The sequence below is a fragment of the Lissotriton vulgaris genome, chromosome 7, assembly GCF_964263255.1.
Source record: "Lissotriton vulgaris chromosome 7, aLisVul1.2, whole genome shotgun sequence".
NCBI classification, from domain to species: Eukaryota; Metazoa; Chordata; class Amphibia; order Caudata; family Salamandridae; genus Lissotriton; species Lissotriton vulgaris.
Genome location: NC_141695.1, coordinates 1091609002 through 1091631889, shown reverse-complemented (window position 1 = coordinate 1091631889; position 22888 = coordinate 1091609002). Strand labels below are relative to the sequence as shown.

The window sequence follows — 22888 nt, the reverse complement described above, 5'->3', positions numbered from 1 at the left end:
TTTTAGTATATCCAGAAATATGCATAATGCTTAATACAGATCTAATTGGACAACCTTTGCATTATAAGTTGGAAGTTAGATTGATTTTTGACCACCAAAATGGAAACGCTGCTTGTATTATTTCTACTTAATTTGTTTCAATCACTTGGATTCTTTGTCCCAAGCACATTTATTTCACTACAAACGCTGATACTTTGGGAGTGGTTTCAAAATATGAAGAAAGGTAAAGAGAGAGGAGACATCACAGAAACTAAATGGAGATTTTAACTTTACTAATTTGTTGTTTTTGAAGTTGTTTAAATATGAAAAATATGTCTCTAGTAAATACAGTTAAGTCACTTTATACATTGACAGTGATTGGATAATCGTGCAATTGTATGTAAAGGGGCTGATTTAGGTTCAAGAGGAAAACTATAATTTTTGATTTTCATGAGCCAGGATTGACATTCTCAGAATTCCACACACAGCCTTACATAGTAGTATGTTTTCCACACTGAGTGGCTACAGTGAAAAACACTAACCAAAAAGAGTGGACTGTTTGAGGATGGAAAGTATTCCAAAACTTTGGAATAGTTGATTACCAGGTAGCTTACTTGTATGATTCCAGGACATATCTGCCTTTATGCCAAGAAAGATGTGAAAAAATGTATCTTGGCAGATTTAACTTCCAATGGATTGGATCCTCCACCCGCTGCCAGTCTGTATTGTTAATGAAGTCCTATCTGTAGCAGCAGTAGAATCATGTGCTCACACCAACTTAACACAAATCATGCTGCTACACAAATGAGTTTTAAGTTTAAAAACCAAAAACAAAGTGTGGCGGGAAACCATGTAAATATAGTTAGGACGGTTTTTCCATTTATGACTCCCTATAGCTTTGTCTCCGGTTGCGAATCTTCAGAAAATGTTCCCAAAAAACTGTGCCGGCTATTCTTGTTGTGCATAGAGAGATTTGGGTTGATCTGTCAAGCGGGGTCTGAGAAAAGCGGGGGGGGGCTTTAAATTGCCTTTTCCATGTTTATTGGCCCTTTAGACATGGCTACCAGGCAAATTGAGGAACAACAGTATAATAAATTTGGCAGTAAGGTAGATTTTGGTACAGAGACGTGCCTTTTTGTGATTTGTTCAGTAGTTTTAGAAATATTATTAACTGAAATCCAAACTTGTATATATAGGGAGGCAGATCCTCCAAGGATCCAACAGTTCCTGTGCTCAAATCTGATTGGCTGCCAACGTTTCAATTCAGGAAGTGTTGTCAACCATCTAGCAGCTGAGTCCCAGAAACAATGTTAAAAAAATAAGAGAAGGGGGCAGGGTATAAATACCCTGACCCTCTAACGAATGATGAATACGCATTTTTATAGCGCATGGCTACCCAAGGGTTTCCCAGTGCTTCCTGTGACACTTTATCATTCACCACTGATCATGGAAAGAGAAAAGTCTTAAACTGCTTCCTGAACCTAAGCCTCTTGGGGCATCCCAGAGGGACCCTGCCAGGCTCGCCTCGCTGGCCCAGTGGAGAGTGAGTGGGGGCACCTAGCAGAAAGATGGCCAAGCCACGGGGATGGGGGAGGGCCAGGAAGCATATATATATATATATATATATATATATTATCTACTGGCGGTCGCCAGTAGGTATATATAGTTAGGATTTTTTCTCTATGGGATTTTTGAAAATTCTATGTCTAATAACTTTGGCGTTTGTGGACGGAATTGGCTGAAATGTTCAGGAAAATGGAACATTTTGTTTCTGAGCAGCCTCTGACAATTTGGGGGGGGGTTTCATAAAGGGGGGGCCGAGAAAAAAGGGGGTCCCAAAACGCGTTTTTCCCATGTTAATTTCCATAGGGCGGTTGGCCTCACTTTTAGCTCGAACGGCTGAATGGATTTGCACGAAACTTGGCAAAATTGTAGGGACTGTTAGCCCGATGTGCCTTTGCTAGTTCTCAATATATGTGCTCCCGTGGATTTTGAGTAATTTAGGTTCAAAAAAAGATATATATCTGGGCGGAGCCTAACCACACATCTGATCTGATTGGCTGTCAGCACTTCATCCAAGAAGTGTTGGCAGCCATCTTGGGACCAATATACATGATAGCACCTCATTAAAAAGCATTGTAGTTAATAGAGGGTTTTAGGACTTTAGTTACATTATAAATCATTTGTTGATGGTACCATACTCGTTTTAGGAATTGTGGTGGGTTCTAAGGTGATTTTACCATGTGAAAAAACCTTCTGCTGTGATATCATGAATATTGTTTGAAAGAAAACTAATATCTCATGATTTTCCCACAGTGGTTTGGAAGCATATTTTCTGTAAATTCACATTATCTTTCTCAGTCATGTGAAAATGAAGTCTGACATTCTCAGTAAAACATGTACATCCAACAAGGACAGAGACTGTCAGTTGATTCCTTTGTGTTCTACTGCAGCCTCCTAGAGTGTTCTAAAGAACAACTAGAGCGCTAACAGTCCTACTTATTACAAAGGTATGGCACACCTGAAGCCATCTTGATTGGAATAAAGTGGTAACTCTTAAAACATTTAATTTAAAAAGAAACAACATGAGGGGGTATATTTTGCCATAGAAAGTATGATTAGTGCTGCAGAATGAAAACTTAGGGCACATTTTGAGTGACTTCTCAAATCCTTTTCTATTTCATTAAAACATTCTGACATGCAGTCTCCCAAAATGGCCACCAGAGACAAAAGAGCCCAAATGTAGCCCAAATATCACCCAGATGTAGCCCAAGTATAGCCCAATGACAGAATGTGCCAGAGTGTTCTAAAGAAAAACTAGAGCGCTAACAGTCCTACTTATTACAAAGGTATAGCACACCTGGAGCCATCGTGATGGGAATAAAGTGGTATCTCTTAAAACATTTAATTTAAAAAGGAACAAAATGAGGGGTATATTATGCAATAGAAGGTATTATTAGTGCTGCAGAAAGAAAAATTAGGGCACATTTTGAGTGACTTTTCAAATCCTCTTCTATTTCATAAAAAAATTCTGACATGCAGTCTCCCAAAATGGCCACCAGAGACAAAAGAGCCCAAATCTAGCCCAAATATCACCCAGATGTAGCCCAAGTATAGCCCAATGACAGAATGTCCCAGAGTGTTCTAAAGAACAACTAGAGCGCTAACAGTCCTACTTATTACAAAGGTATGGCACACCTGAAGCCATCTTGATTGGAATAAAGTGGTAACTCTTAAAACATTTAATTTAAAAAGGAACAAAATGAGGGGGTATATTTTGCCATATGAATTATGATTAGTGCTGCAGAAAGAAAAATTAGGGCACATTTTGAGTGACTTCTAAAACCCTCTTCAATTTCATTAAAACATTCTGACATACAGTCTCCCAAGATGGCCACCAGAGACAAAAGAGCCTAAATGTAGCCCAAATATCACCCAGATGTACCCCAAGTATAGCCCAATGACAGAATGTCCCAGAGTGTTCTAAAGAACAACTAGAGCGCTAACAGTCTTACTTATGACAAAAATATGGCACACCAGAAGCCATCTTGATTGGAATGAAGTGGTAAGTCTGAAAACACTCAATTTAAAAAGGAACAACGTGAGGGGGTTAATTTTGCCATAGAAAGTATGATTAGTGCTTCAGAAAGAAAAATTAGGGATAATTTTGAGTGACTTCTCAAATCCTCTTCTATTTCATTAAAAAAATTCTGACATGCAGACTGAAACATGCACTTTGAATACCAGCAGCAGACGTCCCTGGTGAGCAGTAGCTTTACTACAGTGATCTAATGTGCAACTAGAGTGCTAACATTCAGAATTTATGGCAAATGTGTGACACATCTGAATGCCTTCTTGATGGAACCAAAGTAAACAAGCATTGAAAATGCAATAGATCTCGCCCTCGTTTAAGTTAAAGCCATTCTGTTTGTAATGAGGTGGCTTTTTAGCTTTGCTTTTATTAGTGTTTTTTCAACTTTCATGTAAATAACATGCATCTGTATGCATATAAGTATATGTATGCATGCATTTATGTTTGTATTTATATAGATATACAGATGATATATGTTTATATATGTATGTATATATATATATTCACTGAAAAAACCATAGGCTATAGACCATATATAGTTAGGAATTAGCATTTACAAAACCTTGAAAATTCACTGAAAAAACCATAGGTTATAGACCATATATAGTTAGGAATTAGCATTTACAAAACCTTGAAAATTCACTGAAAAAACCATAGGTTATAGACCATATATAGTTAGGAATTCGCATTTACAAAACCTTATTTTACTCACACAAAACCATTGAAATTCCATATATAGTTAGTTGCACTAACTATATATCGCGCACCCGCAATCCACTGATGATGATGTCACATATTACATCATTCATGACATGGTCAGTGACATCACTGATGACATCACTGATGACATCTCAAATGACATCACTGATGACATCTCAAATGACATCACTGATGACATCACTGATGACATCTCATTTGACATTACTGATCACATCACTGATGATATCATTCATGTGATAATACGATGAACCTCTTCAGACTCTAATATAACCTTAGATACAATCAGTGTAAACAGACACTCACAGACTGTCACTCATCCATGGAGTTACTCACACACCTAGTCAGTCATGCAAAGAATAAATCACACCTCCATTTCCTCAACTATACAGTTATACAAACTTTACTTATTCAAACATATACTAACACATATTTACTCTCTTATACAATCCCTGATACAAGTTCACAATGATCCATACAACCACTCACACATTCACTGGCTCTTATGCACAGTTATTTATATATGTCAACTCTCACATGTACTGTGTTTTACATATGTACTTACTTTGACATGTAGCACTGAAATATCCATTCACTCACCAATACACTCATGCACACAGTCAACCGCCCATACAGCTGTTTCCACATGCACTTTTGAAACCATACATCTAGTGAATCAACTGCTCACACATCTATGCACAGAGTCATACACCTCCCAGCCACCCACACACACACTCAGTCTCCCATACAAATACTTGGGCAACCAATCAATAACCCATATAGTTACTCATATAGCTACTTATCAACACATGCAACAGTTTACAGAACAACAGACATAATGATGCACAAATTAAGACAGTTTAGTCACTAACCCATGCACTCAGTGAGACACATTTAATCACTCACTCATACAGTCAGTCACGCACCTACTAAATCCTTCATCCAGACACTTATACATCCACTCATTCTTCAATATGTAAGACATATTTTAACTTTACAGAAACATACAGTCACTGGATGTTGTCATCAGTGATGTCATCAGTGATGTCATTTGAGATGTCATCAGTGATGTCATCAGTGATGTCACTGACCATGTCATGAATGATGTAATATGTGACATCATCAGCAGTGGATTGCGGGTGAGCGATATATAGTTAGTGCAACTAACTATATATGGAATTTCAATGGTTTTGTGTGAGTAAAATAAGGTTTTGTAAATGCGAATTCCTAACTATATATGGTCTATAACCTATGGTTTTTTCAGTGAATTTTCAAGGTTTTGTAAATGCTAATTCCTAACTATATATGGTCTATAACCTATGGTTTTTTCAGTGAATATATATATATATATATATATATATATATATATATATATATATATATATATATATATATATATATATATATATATATATATATATATATATATATCCAAGCCTCTCCAGCCACTTCTGAATCCCGCCGTCGGCGGTACAGTGAAGACAGAGACGCAGACCCCACAGTTTTCTTGGTTAAGAATATTTTTATTTTAAGACCCAACACAACGCGTTTCAAGCCCTAAAGCCCTTGTTCACGTGCAATGTGCATATACCTCGTCATACTTTTTAAAGTTAAAAGTAGACACACCCCTTGACTGACATCACATGTCACATGACCATAATTATAGAAAACAGACTATGAGTAGCTTGCTTACTTCAAAATAAGACTTGCTAGCATATTCATAATATATTCTATGGCGCTACATTTGTTTATACAACTAAACATATTAAAGGTATATATATGTGCAAAAAAAGCGCTGCTTATATCACGTTTGATTTTTAACTAATATCTGGATAAATCCAACATATGCCTGCTTTACATAGTCATTTGAAATCTCAATGGATCAATCCATACAGCGCGATGTGTTAAAAATGTATATGTGCAAAATGATTTTTTCTTTCAATTTTTCTTTTAGCGCAAAATATGTGCGTACTGTGCAAAGAGTGCGAAATACAAAGTGCTAAAAATAGACGATATATACTATATACAATTTTTGATCTGATTAAATAATTCATTAATTCAAAAAAATCCATATATTTATCACAAAGATCTTCATATCAGTAAAATGCCAACAAGGGACACAATACCATTAAAAAGACATATAAAAATATATAAACCTGCATTAAAAAACAACTAGTTCTATTAAAACCAGATCAAGAGGAAAGGAGAAGAAACGTTATAATTCATCAGAATTAATTCATATTTACATCAAAGCTCAGTTATACTTTTCAGAGATAATCATAGTTGACTTCATATTTTCTATCTATAAGAAATTATGCATATCATCTGTTGTGTTTAAACCGTTTGCCCATTTACAATCGATCCCTAAAATGTATTTTGTCTCCAGTTGCCTTAACTGACGTTCTCTATTACCGCCTCTTCTAGATTTTGCAACAGCATCAATTACATAATATGATAGGCAATTGATATCATTGGAATGGGTCCGCTTAAAATGTCTAGCCACAGGATAAACCGGATCACTGTGGAGAATGGCTCTTATATGCAGCAATATCCTGATGCACCTGTAGCTTTGTACTACCAATGTAGTTAAGCCCACAGGTGCAAGTCAGGACATATACAGCATATTTGGTTTTGCAGTTGTATGAACCTTAAATGGGAATTGGAATTTCGCTTAACGGGGTAGAGTATTCAGACATATTAGAGCCAAACTTACACGCTCTGCATGATGTACATTTCTTGAATCCTTTACTAGGTTGTAACCATGTGGTGACCTTCCTTATTTCTGGCAACGCCTTATCTAGTACTGTGCCCATAGTGCTGCCCCTTCTAAAAGTAATGATAGGTTTATCAGCTACTCTATCTCGAAGGATGTTGTCAGTGAGAACAAATGGCCAATGTTTATTGATAATAGCTCTTACTTTCCGCTCTTCCTTATTGTACGTGGTAATGAGTCTGGGAGTATTTTTAATTTTAAGTTCATCTAAGGTATCATGGACTCATGTTTCTTCTTGTTGTTGCTCAAAATAGCTAATCCTAGATCTCCCACTGGCCTATGGCCTCTGTGATTGTTTTATCCGAATATCCTCTGACTTTTAATCTACTCACCAACTCAGCCTGACAATTAGTAAAATCCACCTCATTGCTGCATATAGGTTTTAAACTTAGGATTTCTCCATAAGGAATGCTTGCAATGAGGTGTTTAGGTTGAGAGCTTGTTGCGTGCAAGGTAATATTCCCAGAAGTTGGTTTCCTATATAAGGTACTTTCAATGTTATCATTTTTGACATAAAGCCTTACGTCTAAAAATTCCATTTCACTTTTATGGATATGGGAAGTAAATTTGAGATTTAGATTATTTTTATTTATCTCATCTATAAAGCTGAGAGCCTCTTTTTTAGATGCCCTCCACAATATAAAAACGTCATCTATGTACCTTAAGTAAGTCACAACATGTTTATTGCAGAGTGCCTGATGGGTGGTTTTGAGGACCTGCTCCTCCCACCAGCCAACATGCAAGCATGCATAATTGGGGGAGAAGCAGGCCCCCATCGCCACACCCCTCACTTGTTTAAAAAATATCCTTTTCGAAAAGGAAAAAGTTGTTGTGCAGGCACCAATTTATAAGTTTGATGATAACCTTGTTGTGCTCATAAAGGGCACTGGATCTGGATTCCAAAAAATGTTTAACCGATATCATGCCTTGTACATGATCTATACTCGTATATAGAGATTCTATATTGAGAGAGATAAGATATAGATCATCTGACCACTTAAGTTTTTCAATCTTTTGGAGGAAGTCGCCAGTATCCTTAAAATAACTTGGCAACACCTTTACCAAGTTCTGTAAGAAAAAGTCTATATATTGGCCGACATGTTTCCCTAGACTATTAATAGCGGAAATGATCGGTCTCCCCGGTACTGGGAAAACATTTTTATGTAACTTGGGAATCAAATATAGAACGGGGAGTACCGGAAACTCATTGTACATGAACTTATATTCTTCTGTAGAGATAAGGCCCTGTCTTTTCCATGATGCAAGATGTTTTTGCAGTGTTATTTTGGCTTTGCCATACTCTTTTGTACTGGATTTCATATAGCAACTCACTTCATTGAGCTGTCTGTGTACCTCTATGACATAATCTTTTCTAGGACATAGAACCAGATTGCCCCTCTTATCCGATCTTTTGACAACCACATCTTGAATATTTTCAAGTTTGTTTACCAACTCAATATACGCACGATTATTAGTTATCATATCATGAAAAACATATATACTGTCTTTTGGCATGAGTGGCACAAAACAGGATTTAGAATTAAAAGGGCTGATCCCAGCACCTTTTTGTAGATGACTTATTGTTCGCAGTCTCTCCCGAGTTGCTATGTCGACATCCATTTGTGAAGCAGATTTTTCTTGATCATTAAGGTCATGGATTAGAAGTAAATTCGGAATGTCAGATGCTGCTACTGCAGGCTCAATGTTCTCATCTTGTGCCGCATTTGTATCCCCATTATCTTTGTTAGTTTTGAGGGCAAATAATTTTTTCAGCTTCAATTTCCTGTACACGTCAATTCTCGTGCGTGCATAATTGAAACTGTCCCCTGGACAATAGTTGAGACCTAAGGCGAGTAATTGCTCTTCCGCCTTCGTGAGAGTTATTGCTGATAAGTTGACCACGCTATTATCCTTTATCGTCGTTTCTTCTGTTGCCAGTGTGTTTTCTTTTTTGTATTTTTGTTTGTATCTTTTACGCTGTTCCCATCTTCTTTTTGTTCTTCGGCATTTTCTGCTCTTCACTGCCGTGGCCGCAGTATCTGTAAACTAGCTCGACTAAAAAATCCAGTACTTGTTCCAGATTGAGTTTGGTCTTCGTGCAGCAATAGGCGCTGACTCCACGCTTGACTCACTTGTTAGTGATATTGTATCCAAGCTTGAAGTGTCTTCATTTACGTGCGCTTCATTTCTTATTCCTTTATCTTTGATCTTGTCATTGTACTGTTTTCTTTTAATTGAATCACATTTGCACATATATATGTGTATATGTATATATTTGTATATATATCTATATATATCTATCTATATCTATATCTATATCTATATCTATATATATATATATATATATATATATATATATATATCTATCTATCTATCTATCTATATATATATATATATATATATATATATATATATATATATATATATATATATATATATATATATATATATATATATATATATATATATATATCAAAACAAAACCCTTTCAGGCATAGAGTCATAGAGTGACGCATACATTATGCAAAAAAGAAGGAGAGAAATCTGGGTATTTCTCAAGTTTAGATGGAATAGCTTTCCACCTAAACTTGAGACCTACCCAGAGTTCTCTCCTTCTTTTTTGCATATATAGATATAGATAGATATATAGATAGATTGATAGATAGCACAATTTTCTCATCAATAATGTTATTGCAAATGTTGCAGTGATATTTTCAATGATGTCACAGAAGATGTCATGACTGAGGTAATATGTGGGATAATTAGCAGTGCATGATGAGGGCGCAAGTCATAGTTACTTAGGGCACAAGTTCTAGTTTCTTCAGATTACTAAAACTATAAATACTGGATTTCTATGGTTTTATGTGTTTAAAATCCGAACCTAACTATAACATCCCTGTAACCTTTGGTTTTTGTCAGTGAGTTTCTAAAGGCTTTAATGCTATTTCCTAACTATAACATCCCTATAACATTTTATCAGTGAATTTCAGGTTTTCTTAGTAATATTTATTTACCGTACGTCAATCTGACTGTCTTCACACATGGCCTTTACCTGTGTGTGGTAGGGGGTTGGCCACACAGGTCCTTTGGCCAACTCTCCCCATTCTACAGTCAACACCACCATGGACATGGCGTTTAGCCATAGTTGCAGGCAACCCCATGCTGTGTACAGATTGGGGTCTGGCCACCATTTCGGTCCTGTGGCCAATCCCCAAAGGCAGGAAAGCCGTGGCCCCCTCACTGGGCTGCTTCTGCTCGCGGGAACCCCATCCCGTGGGTCGCAGTGCAGTTTTTAGGAAGAGGGGTCTTGGGGCCCACCCAGGCAACTTTTGTCCCTGGGTATTCCGTCCCCAGGGCCCGGCCACATATTTAATAAGCCTGGGCAGAGTTCACAGAGTTTTACCCAGTGGAACTCCGTTAAGTGCCAGAAAATCTCCACCGTGCTATGCGGAGTTCCTCCAGCGTCAGAGTCTTTTAAGTTGCACTGCTCACACTAATTTTTAGGGCCTGGAGTTTGTATTGCACTGTAAAATCAGCACTATGCGTTGCGCCAGAGGGTGCTGCTACTTTCTGCCACTCGAGTACACATTCTACTCGAGCTGCAGCTTTCTCAACATGAATGGCAGATTTCTCAAAGCAAGAGGTCATGACCTGCCATGACCACCCGCAATGAGAAATCTCGTCAGGAGGAGGTCTAGCTCATTGTTTTTTCTCACAAGTGCTCGCCAACTTGACGTTAGCGAGCTACTTGTTAAAAAGCCTCTGCTCTGGATCACTTTGCTTAGTTTTTCAGAACTCTGCACTACACATTGAGTGCAGACTCACAGTTGTCAAAACTTAGCGATCTCTGCAGGCGGAGCAACATTCTTTGCCCATACCTAATATTTAAGGGTGAGGGGGCACGTGACCCACCCCCAGGCAACTTTTTTCAACAGGGACCTCATCCACGAGGCCCAGCACCATATTAATGAGGGGGGCACGCAGCCCCCCTCCTGGGACTGATTTCTGCACTAGCGACCACATCCTCCAGGGCCTATCACATTTTGTGGGGGAGAGGGACATATGCCCTCCTCCCTGTGCCAATTTAGGCCACAGAGACCCCACCCACAGGGTCCAGGAAAGTACACAAGGGGGAGGGGGCATGCAGCCCTTCTCTCTGACTAATTTTAGTCACTAGAATCCCATCCCCTGGGTCCTGCTACTATCTTTAAGGGGGAGGGAGGCATGTTACCCCTTTACAGTATGTTTTCATCCCATAGACCGGGGTACATCACCTATTTATATGGGGAGGGAGCATGCAGCCCCCCTCCCCAAACCAATATCGGCCCCAGGGACTACATCCCCCAGGCCTTAGCAAACTTCACAAGGGGCAGGGGGGCCCTGGCCCACTTCCCAGACCATTTTTATCCCCAGGACCTATTTAAATGGGGAGGGGTCATGCAGCCCCCCTCAGCAGGTCACAATCGCAGGGATCCCAATCCCTAGGACTCACCTTACTAAGGGTGAGTGCCCTGCTGCCAACCCATGGTACACACCACACTATGGTTGTGGGTTGCAGTGGGAACACCAAGGACCCCATTACCCCATCCTTCTCCCCACCTTCAGCAGGAACTGGAATTGCTCCTGCCCACATGGTGCATCTAAAAATGTCACTCCCAGTGGGCAAGAGTATTCTTTTCATCTGCTTCTATACTCGCTTCAGTGAGGGCAGGGAAACAAATATAAAGTCAGCTCCTAGTGTTTGTTCCTGCTTGGCAGTTGTTTTTAAATTGCTCCAGCCAAATAAGAGCAAACACATGTGTTCCTGTCCGCTCCAGTGCGGGCAGCAAATTTGCTATAGTTCATGGGTAGGCACCCTGGGACATGGCATATGAGCTGGCCCTGGGGGGCATTAATGTCTCAGGGAGGCAAGCCCAACTCCCCTTTGAAATTGAGACCAAGCCCTGGGGATCGGTTCCTAAATCGGCCCACCTTCCCATTACTTATACAGGTGTTCCTCAGGCATGGGGTTCCGGTGCCCAAAATCGGCTTGGGGAGGGGGGCTACATGAGCCCTCCCTTCCCCCAAATATATATTATCCACCCGGGATGTAAAAAAGAAAACAACAGGTGAGGCGGTGTCCTTGTGGGATACCACCAACTAACCTAGTGGGCCAGGTTATTCCTACCCTCTTGTTTTTAGTGTGCATTTTTCTTGGGACTCGGGCCAATGGCTATCCCCATTTCCTGGTTGAAGTGGTGGGAGTCAATCAGATCTCAGCATCTGTCAGATCTGCAGTGGGTCTGTGTTTCTAGATATACTTACATCTTTTTTTCTTTAATAACTCCAAAAGTGCTGAACAGATTTACACCAAACTACCCAAAGCACTCTTTCTGGACCAAGATCTAGCTTTCTGCCAAATTTCATGTAATTCTGTTTATCGGTTTGGGCTGTAGTCGTGTTTAAAATCCCTATGGAAAATTGAATAGGGTAAATGGGACCCTCCTTTTCTTGGCTCCTGTCTGACAAATCACTCCAAAGCTTTCACAACAACAGCTGAAGTGACTGGCATACTAATTTCAGAAATTTTGTGAAGATTCGTTAAATGGTGCCAAAGTTAATAGCAAAACAAAAATGCTTTTTTTAATGGAATTTAGGTCCGAATTATAACTACCTACTGGGAAGTCCCAGTAGGTAATGTTATGTATGTATGTATATGGACACATAACTTTGACAACTCATTTAAAAATAGTACTTAATGATACAAACATCTAAATGCATCATTTTATGTTCTATAATTAAAATTATGGATAATCAACATCCTTTCTATACTCAGAATTTGGTTTTTCAGACTCAAATAAAATTAATCAAATAGTTGACACATTCCACTTATTAGGTTAATATGTCAATAAACAATGTATTCTAATGACTTGGGATTTATTGCAATTTTATTTTCAAATTTTAGGTTACATATCCGTACCCTGAGTGGGTTTTGTGGTGTGGGAGAGAGGTTTGTGGCATTTGACATTTTTGTTAAATAGCTTCTTGTTAATATTAGTAATATTTTGAACAGTGTTTTTCCTTTGTTTCCATGGCCTTTTAAATGTGATTAGAGATGCAGTACCAAACGCCTCTCCTCCATCGCAGTTGCTGTTGTCATTCATGAAAAATGAAAACCTTCACCATGTGATGACTGAGGCACTAATAAGGGAACATAATGACCTATTTCCATTATAGTGAAATTTTAGCATCAGTAAATATCTCAAAGGCTAATTCCTAGTTCTAAAATTATCATGATGAGTTATAATGAAGATGGTTATAATGATTGTTAACAAGAATAACTGTTATTACAAGTGTATTCATTATTTTGATCAGAATTCATAATAACGAATATTATTACTTTAAAAGTATTATCATTATACTATTGTTTTTATTATGGGCATTATTAAAGTTATTAGTAGTATTTTTTAATGATAATATTACTAGTTACACTAATAGTATTAGTAGCATCTTTTTAGATGACAATGTAATGATAATGATGACTGATGATGATGATTATTATCATTGTTATCATTATGTTATTACTACTTTTATTATAATCTAAAAAAAAATACTGCTACCAACTGATGCTACCCCAACTACTGCTAATACTACTACTAATATAATAAAAATAACAATAATAAAAATAATAATAATAATAATATGAAGAAGAAGAAGACAAATGCACAAAGGCTGCACTACCATTGCTTAAAGGCCACTGCTTAAAACATTAAAGGTAGGCTATCCCGTTGTAGATTTAAACCTATAATAACTGATAAAACCCCACCAAAAGGGAAATAGCCCACACCAGTGTAAACATATAAACACTGATAAACACCTGCTCAGCCACAAACTACATGCAATTCAAAGAAAGGAAAAGGATAGTGAAAAAGTAATTTTTATTTCTTCCTGTAGGGGCCAATAAAATGTAACTTTGTTGTACAATGTAGCAGCAAGAAAGACTGTGCTAACATTACTCTGCTTGATTTTTGTTGTTTAGCACTGCCACTAAAATAGTGGTTCTTCTTCCCTCTGCTTTTTATCAGTTTTGTGGTCTTTGTTCTAAAGATGAAGGGTTAGAAGCATGTTTTAGGTTGTATTCAATTATTTTACAAACTGTAGTAAATCAGGAAATATCATAATCTTTTTTTTATTTTTATTTTAAATATTTTTATTTGCATCAAGGGGAACAAAAAGACAAAACCATAATAAACAATATTTGTCTACATACAGTTTAGCAAGAACGATAAATTAACATTTGCAGTAAAAAAATGCATAAATCATAAGCAAAGTAGAGGTCAGACAGAAAAAAGAAGAAAGAAAAATATAATGCTATTGAGACATGATTAACCCCCAGATTCTGTCAATTTTTCGTTTAGCCTGCAAGCCCCTTGTAGCAGCAAGAGCAAACTCCATATTATATGTTTCCTTAACCAGGCTCCACCACTCCATAACCGTTGGTGTTTTTTTTTTAATACAAGCCCTAGCAATAACGAGTCTTGCACAAGTTACTAAAATATTCAACAAATCACAAAATACTCTAGTACCACCACATATACCCACCAACACATCCATTAATGAAAATGTAATAGGATGAGCAAGTCTATCAGAAACCACCTTAGTTATTCCATCCCATAATTCACTAAGATGGGGGCAAGGAAAAAACATGTGAACAATATCAGCACCACTTAGATAACATTTTGGGCATTTCGTACGCTCGCTGAAATTATTATTTGCTACCCACTTAAGAATTCTCTCGGGGTTATGATACAGTTGACATACAGTTTTAAACAGCTGTAATTTAAGACTGGAAGATTGAACTGACACGTTTAGGCTTTTGAGAGATAAAGTAATCAAATCTGATGGTACATTCATCGCCAGTTTTCTACTCCATTTCTCGGTTAATTTTGTGATGTCACTAGTATTGAAGCCAGAAAAGATCTTATACCCAATACTAATCATGGCTTTATCTGCTTCTCTATATATGCAATTCCAGACCTCATAATCTAATACAGTAGTAAGCTCTAATTTCCTCACTAGATAATCTTTGATCTGATAGCATTTAAACAGAGCCACTTCCGGTAAATTGTAGCACATCTTCAGTCGTTCATATGCCATGAATCCCTTGTGATCATATAAATCACCCAAAAATGTAATACCGGAATCTAACAGTAAGCGACAAGCCGAGTCATGAAAAATTGCAGGTAGACCCGGATTACCCCACAAAGGTGTTTTATAATGTAAAAGAGAAACCTTATTCTTAACCGAAATGGAGCGCCAAATATTAACTGTATCTCGTACCGTCTTAAATTTTACCCGTTTGAAGTAATTAGGGTCGTTTAGCCTATAAAGGAACATATTAACATCCTGTCGTAGTAGAAATCTATGGAAATACAAGCATTTATCGGGGATCAGTAGGCTACGAAAACGAGTCAAAAAGGCCGGCCAATAATAAAGTTTAAAATCCGGGAGAGCCAGTCCGCCTTGATTAAAAGGAAGTTTAAGTGAGGAGACAGCCCACCGGGCTTTCTTATATCCCCATATAAAACTACTTATAATTCCCTCTAATCTGAGAAAGTAAGAATTGTTTACCCATAGGGGAATTGCTCGAAATAGATATAAGTATTTTGGTAATATTTTCATCTTGACCAGGTTTATTCGGCCATTAATACTAAGCGGCAATTTATGCCATTTCTTAAATTGCATAGCAGTCTCTTTTAATAATGATTCATAGTTTAATGCCACAATTAGATCAATATCGGAGGAGATTTTAACCCCCAAATAAGTTGCTACACAGCAAATTCCTAAACCCGGGGCTGGCGGTTGATGGTTCATGATGATTTGAGTTTTATTGGTGTTGAGTCTATAACCTGAACTGAGCCATATTTAACCGCTTCTACTATAATACCCTTCAAGGCTTGAGGCACATTGGAAGAAAAAACAGCAACATCATCTGCATACACAGTGATGTCAAGTGCATTTGAACCGTTAAGAAAAGGACAAATTAAAGCCTGACATTGAAGTGCAATTAAAAAAGGGTTTCCTACCCAAAGCAAATAGCAGGGGTGACAAAGGACACCCCTGCCTTGTCCCTCTCCTAATTGGGAAAATAGAAGAGCATTTTCCCATATAACATACCTTGCCCATAGGATTATCATACAGCGATTGGATTCATCTCAAGAGTTGGTCTTTAATGCCAAATGCCTGCAATATAATAACTGATAAAACCCCACCAAAAGGGAAATAGCCCACACCAGTGTAAACATATAAACACTAATAAACACCTGCTCAGCCACAAACTACATGCAATTCAAAGAAAGGAAAAGGATAGTGAAAAAGTAATTTTTATTTCTTCCTGTAGGGGCCAATAAAATGTAACTTTTTTTTTTTTTTTTTAACCTCATATTGCGAAAAGAAAGTGGATAATAAGGTGTTCGGGGGAATTGACGGTCTGTTCATATTGTATACCTTCACTGCCCCGGATTTCTGTTGAAAATCCCAGGGGGAGTTTCCCAGCCGTTTCTTGGGACCTGTCAATATTCTCCTCTTTACCTTTATCCAACACAATAATTCCAACGTTCTGAGATGAGCTAGCCCTAGAGCTACTCGGCAGAGATCCAGTCCTGCCAGGAAATTATTGCCTCCGCTTTAATCATTGGTAAACAAAAAGAAAAAAGAAAAAAGGAAAAAAAGAAAAACCGGCCAAAAACTCAAGGAAAAGAGGAAAAAAAAGGTCAAAGTTAAAACTAAGTTATCACTCAGGAGTAAAAAAGTTTACCCATATCTCCCAGTACTGGATTCTTTTTGTACTATTCCCTTTCCTATCCGACCTACACACCTTAATAACAGAATTTAACCAGTCCTCATATGACGGAGGTACCAGTTTTATCCAGTTTATACAGATCTCTCTACGTGCTAATAATATCAGCACAAACATAAAATTTTCCTGAGGTTTACTTAATCTAATGGTATTTGAAAAGATCCCAAAAATAATTAAAGAGGTACTTACAGTTATTGGGGTTCTCATTAGTGCCGACAGTGTCTTACCAATCTCTTGCCAAATATGCGCAAGTGCCGGGCAGTGATGGAACATATGGGTATCGTCTACCTTTTCTCTGCCACATTTACTGCAAGATTTTATCGATGCGCCTTTGAAGCTTGATAACCTCTTTGGAGTCCAGTACGCTCTATGTATTGAGAACAAATGATTTCTTTTTAGGGCAGCAGGTTTTACACACGCCCAGCATGTTTCCGATGATTTTTTCCAGATCATATTTAGATCAATGTCTTCGTTAGTAAACTCTCTTCTCCATATTTTTCCAGGTATTGATTGATCTTCTTCTCCAGCTTCAATTAACGCCCAATACCATTTTGATATTTCTTTTGTTATTGTGGCTTCCTTTGTCATTTCCTTTTCAAAGTTTCCTGTGTCTGTTGTTCCTTTTGGAATGGTATTAGCCCAGCTCTTCAATTGATAATATTTGAACTTCAGCACTTTCCCTTCCGTTATTGTGTGTAGGTGTTCCCATGATATTAAATCATTTTCACATAGAAGTTGTCCCCACTTTTCGAAACCCAGTTGTCTAAGTACACTGGATAATGCATCTTTGAGGCATTCTGGTGTTCCAGGTGAATCCCAAATTGAGGCCATATTACTATAGTATGGGATCCTCAAAATGCTTCTAAACTGGGTCCATAGTTTGACCGCCTTAATTAGCAGCTTCAATTTTACTTTCTTAAAAAATTTGGGATGGCCAAATTTGAAAAGGAAATAGTCTTCTCCATTTGTAAGATGTTGCAGGCAATTTGGGAACTTACCGTGCTTCATTAGCAACGTTCTAAAGTTTTTAAACTGAAAAGCTCTGCAATATTCAATAATATCGGGACATGCAATGCCCCCTTGTTTCTTCCTTCTCCTGAGTTTATTCCACGCAACTCTTGTGCTTTTCTCCGACCAAATAAAGCTGGACAACTCTCCTTGTATCTTCTTTAGGGCTGCTTTATTAAACTCCAACGGAATCGTGTTAAAAAGATACGTGAATTTGGGGATGATAGTCATTTTGATTGCGTTTGATTTGCCCAAAAAGTTTAGTGGTAGACCAGACCATGTTTTAAGAAGTCTTCTCATTTCTTTTACTACTATATTTAAATTTAATTGCGGAATTTTATTCAGATCTTCAGTTAGGGTGATCCCTAAGTATCTTATTTTTTCCTTTGAGAAAGCTGGTTTTGTAGTACAATTCCAACTCATTGCCTCTGTCTTATTGATATTTATCAAATAGCCTGAAACCCTGCCAAAGTCATTCATTATTTCTTTAATTGCTAGTTCTGAGTTATTGTAATTGTCCGTGAACACCATAAGGTCATCTGCATATAATGCCACTTTCTTTTCCCAATTTTTACATTTAAAAGGTGCTGTTTGGATATGATTTCTGATTGAGCAAGCTAAAGGTTCAATATATAAATTGAAAAGTAATGGAGACAAGGGGCAGCCTTGCCTCGTACCCCTCTGGATAGTGATATTGCTTGTCAAACTTCCATTCACTATTATTTTTGCTCTAGGGTTTGTGTAAATTTCCTTCACCATATGACCAAAATTACTTCCCAGGTTATTTTTCTCTATGATATTATTTAAGAATAGCCAATTTACGCGATCAAAGGCTTTTGCCGCGTCATAGGTGATGATCGTGAGGGGTAGCTGTTCTGATATGGCTACATCGATTGCCGCTAATAATTCATGCGTTATTTCTTGAATTTGTCTGCCCTTTATGAAACCCTTCTGATCCTGATCAATCAGATTCGGCATTAGCTTTGATAATCTTTTCGCTATTACGTTCATAAACAATTTGTAGTCGCAATTAAGTAATGATATTGGTCTGTAAGACTCACAAGATTTTGGATTCTTCCCCGGTTTTAATATAAGACTTATTGTGGCGTCGTTCCATGAATCAGGGATCTTTTCATGCTCCACATAAATCTTGTTCATGACCTTTGTCAAGTGACCAATTAAAGGCTCTTTTAAGGCTATATAGAATTCATTAGGTAGGGCGTCAGGTCCTGCCGCTTTACCCTTCTTTAAGCTACCTATGGCAGTTCTAACTTCCTCAGATGTTATATCGCTATTTAAGAAAACAACTTCCTCTTCCGTTAATTTTGGCATTATTATTCCTTCTAGATATTCCTTAATGTTCTCAGTCATTCAATTTGTGTTCTCTTTGTATATTGTTGAAAAAAAATCTGCAAATTCTTGTCTTATTGAGGAGTCGTCTTCGCATAAGGCTGATTGATCTTTGGTATACACAGATAATATAGTATTCCTTGTCTGGTCTGTTTTCAACTTCCAGGCTAACATTTTCCCGCAGCCTTCCCCATATTCATGTTTAGCCAATTTACTGTTCTCCCATTTCTCTTGAACTATATTCTCCAAGTAATCTGTTAAAGCCTCTTTTAACTTACAAACCCTCTCAGTTAGTTTTTCTTTAGAAATCGGTGATGGGCTGGCTCCCAGTTGTGTTTCTGTTTCCTTCATTTCTACCTCCAGTTTTTTTATGTCACTTTGTTGTACAATGTAGCAGCAAGAAATACTGTGCTAACATTACTCTGCTTGATTTTTGTTGTTTAGGGATGCCACTAAAATAGTGGTTCTTCTTCCCTCTGCTTTTTATCAGTTTTGTGGTCTTTCTTCTAAAGATGAAGGGTTAGAAGCATGTTTTAGGTCGTATTTAATTATTTTACAAACTGTAGTAAATCAGGAAATATCTTAATCATATTTAATATTTGGACTATGTTTGATTCTTTCACTGATAGGTACAATGGCTAGAATCATAAAAATCGTTCTCAATATGTAGCTTCACATTTATCCTTAGACAGAGAATGGGTGAAATTCTTTGATACATTAGCTCCATTTTCTAATGAGTCAGCATTGATGGTAGGTGAATTGCCAAACACCCAGGCTTTAAACATTCGATGCAAGGTTTAGTGACAGGCATATGAGAAAAGAGTGCTTTCACCAAGCATGTGGCATATTAGTGAAAACAGGACACTAGACTTTTGGAAAACATGGAATGCAGTATCACTGGAATGCTGCTGCGAAAAGTTCTTACCAAGTTCAACAAATATTGGAATGATATTGTTTGTATTTGCAGTGATTCGGCTACGTATGTGAAAATGTTGTGTGATGACCTGTCAAAATTGACACCTGAGCTGAAGTGCTTTCCTGTAAGAGTACCTTGCCACTTGCTAGATGGTATGTTGAAAGCATCTTTACAATCTTCAGTTAGTAAAGAATGCTTTTGACTTAGTATTTCATTCTGATACACTGTTTTGTTATGCACGGAAATAAAACACGAATATTTCTCATGTAGTGCTTTGTGTGGCAATAAAGAAAGATTCACCCCAACTGTGTCATTTAGCCAGTGGTTCTCAGTACTAGCGGCCATGAATGCTATATTATCTATTTCTGCTTAGTGATTATGCCAAAGGCAAGAAATTTGATTTTCTTCAGTTGCATAATGATAGTGATGTGAAAAAAAGTACACTCTCCTGCATTCTTAGATTTTTACAGTAAAACATAACTGCTGTAGTGGACATATTAAGAAAAACTATAGCCGGAAAACACCCTTCTTTACCAAGTGTTCAGTGCAATTGGGATAGATGTGACACATCTCTTTGGGAGTAGGCTGGGCAACACCTTTATTGACTTTGACACTGCAACATGTTAGAATGCTTGCCACTTGGTAAGCAAAGAAATGTCATAGATCAATTCAGGAAACTTTATTTAACAATGCATGAGAAATGGCTTGCAATGATGCATAGAAATGTCCCTTCACCAACCACAGCATTTGAAGTCAATGAAGCCTCACTGTGGTACTCTGCACAAGTTCTAGATCAGTCATGAAAAGGGGAATTTTCATTGAAAAGTACTCCAATAATTTTGAGGGCATATGTTCCCAGTTCAACACATATGTTGCAGAACCTGCCCCAGACAAACGCAATCTGTGGGTTCACCAGTATTAGCATGGAAAGCTATGTCAGTGGCCAGAGTTAGCAAATTGTTTTTTGGCTGTTTTGCCATTGCCTGTCTCAAGTGCCAATGTTCACAGATAAAAGTTTACATGTGAAGGAAAGAGCAAGTGCGTACGACCAAGGTTTTGCTGAAGAAGTGTTTTATTATGTGCTGTATGTACACTATCTATATACCATGCACTATCAGTGCAATAAGCAAGCAAAAAGAAAAGCAAAATGTTTCATAAAAAAAATGAAAAAACAATGTTTCTGTTGCATTTAATGGCATGAAAATGTGTAACCACTGACAATCACTCATTTTTAAAGGTAATCACAGAAAAATCCTAAAAAAAAAACAAGAATTTTTCCAAAATAAAAACGGAAAACAGTAAAGCCTACTTAAATGTAATTAGCACTTTCTTCATTGAGGGCGTCATCCATTTTTAATGGAACGACTCAAAATTATGGACCGGTGCGAGAGACACATAACGAGTAAAAGTGTAATTATTATAGCTTTATAGATTGGAGTAGCAGGCTAAGCAGTCCATTAAAGGCCCTCTCCACCTTTTGGAATCAGGCCTTTAATGGCTGTTGTAGCCCAGCTACGATGAGCTATAAAGCTATTAGAACACTTCGCCCCATCAGGGCAGAATATTCTAATTAGTAAACAGAGGCCTCACAGAGCCCGAGGGGGTTGAAATCCCATCTGGCTCATGAGTCCTTTGTTCACAGCTGTTGCTGTGAATGTTCTACAGCTAACAGCCACATGCAGGGTCATGGCTGTAAGCATTTGAACGTTCACAGCTGTGAAAATGGGCTGAAGTCAGCCCTTGATTCAGCCAAACTAGGAAGACCCAGGAGCTGAGCAGCATTCCCCCTCCCTCATCCTGGTGCTCCAGTGAGTCTGAGCTAGGGAAGACGGAGGGGGGAACGCTCTGGTGTGCCCTGCAGCATAGCCTCGGCCTTTCACTTTTCCTTACCCTCTTCATGTATTTTGGAGAGGCAGGGAAAGTGAAAGGCAGAGGCTGTTTATTAGAACTTTGAAATGTTAAGTGTAGAGGGCCAACGCCAGTTCATATGGGTCTTTGCTGCTCTATTGTCTTCAATTGAGCTCTCAACATTCCAATTTTCTAATATAGGCTGCCGTAGCCGGCTATACCGCTATTAAAGGCCTGCGACCGCGTTAAAGGCCCGAGTGAAGGCAAGGGACTTTAACAAGGTAGCGGAACTTTAATAGCCGGTATAGCCCTGTTACGAAGGGCTATAAGGCTATTAGAACATTCTGTCACTGGAGGGCAGGAAATTCTAACAAAAAAAACAAAGGCCTTTGTAAGACATTGGAATGTTGCTCTGCGGGCCTTTACCGGCCCGTAGAAGCAGGGAGAACTCCATTGTCTTCAATGAGGCACCCAACATTCCAATGTTCTAATAGATGTTAAGCACATAAACTAATCCATTATCTCAGTCTGCACTATGGCCCTGATACACATTCTTCCAGGACTTGGATTACAGGTGGAACTGGAGCTAGTTGCAACATTGGAATCATTTTGAATGGTTAAGCTAAACTTAACAGTTCTGAAAGCGATGAATAGTAGTTGCTCGTGCAAGTATTGGATCATACAACTGTTTTCCCATCCCTTACATAAGCCTGGGTGCAGTAAATGCAAAGCTAAACCACCATATGTTTCGAAACTTTCATTTGGGACTGTAATTGCTAAAGCTATGCCATCTGCTCAGTCTAAATTTCATCTTGCATATCCTTTTTTTGTCAATTATTTTTACAAGTCATGTGAAGACTACATATT

General features: G+C 38.0%; 1 protein-coding gene across 1 annotated transcript in view; it reads right to left on the bottom strand.

Annotated features, from left to right (window-relative positions):
* Positions 1-22888, bottom strand: part of FSTL4 (follistatin like 4) — a 2088981-nt gene that overhangs the window by 1198674 nt on the left and 867419 nt on the right. The gene's annotated exons all lie outside the window — the stretch shown is intronic.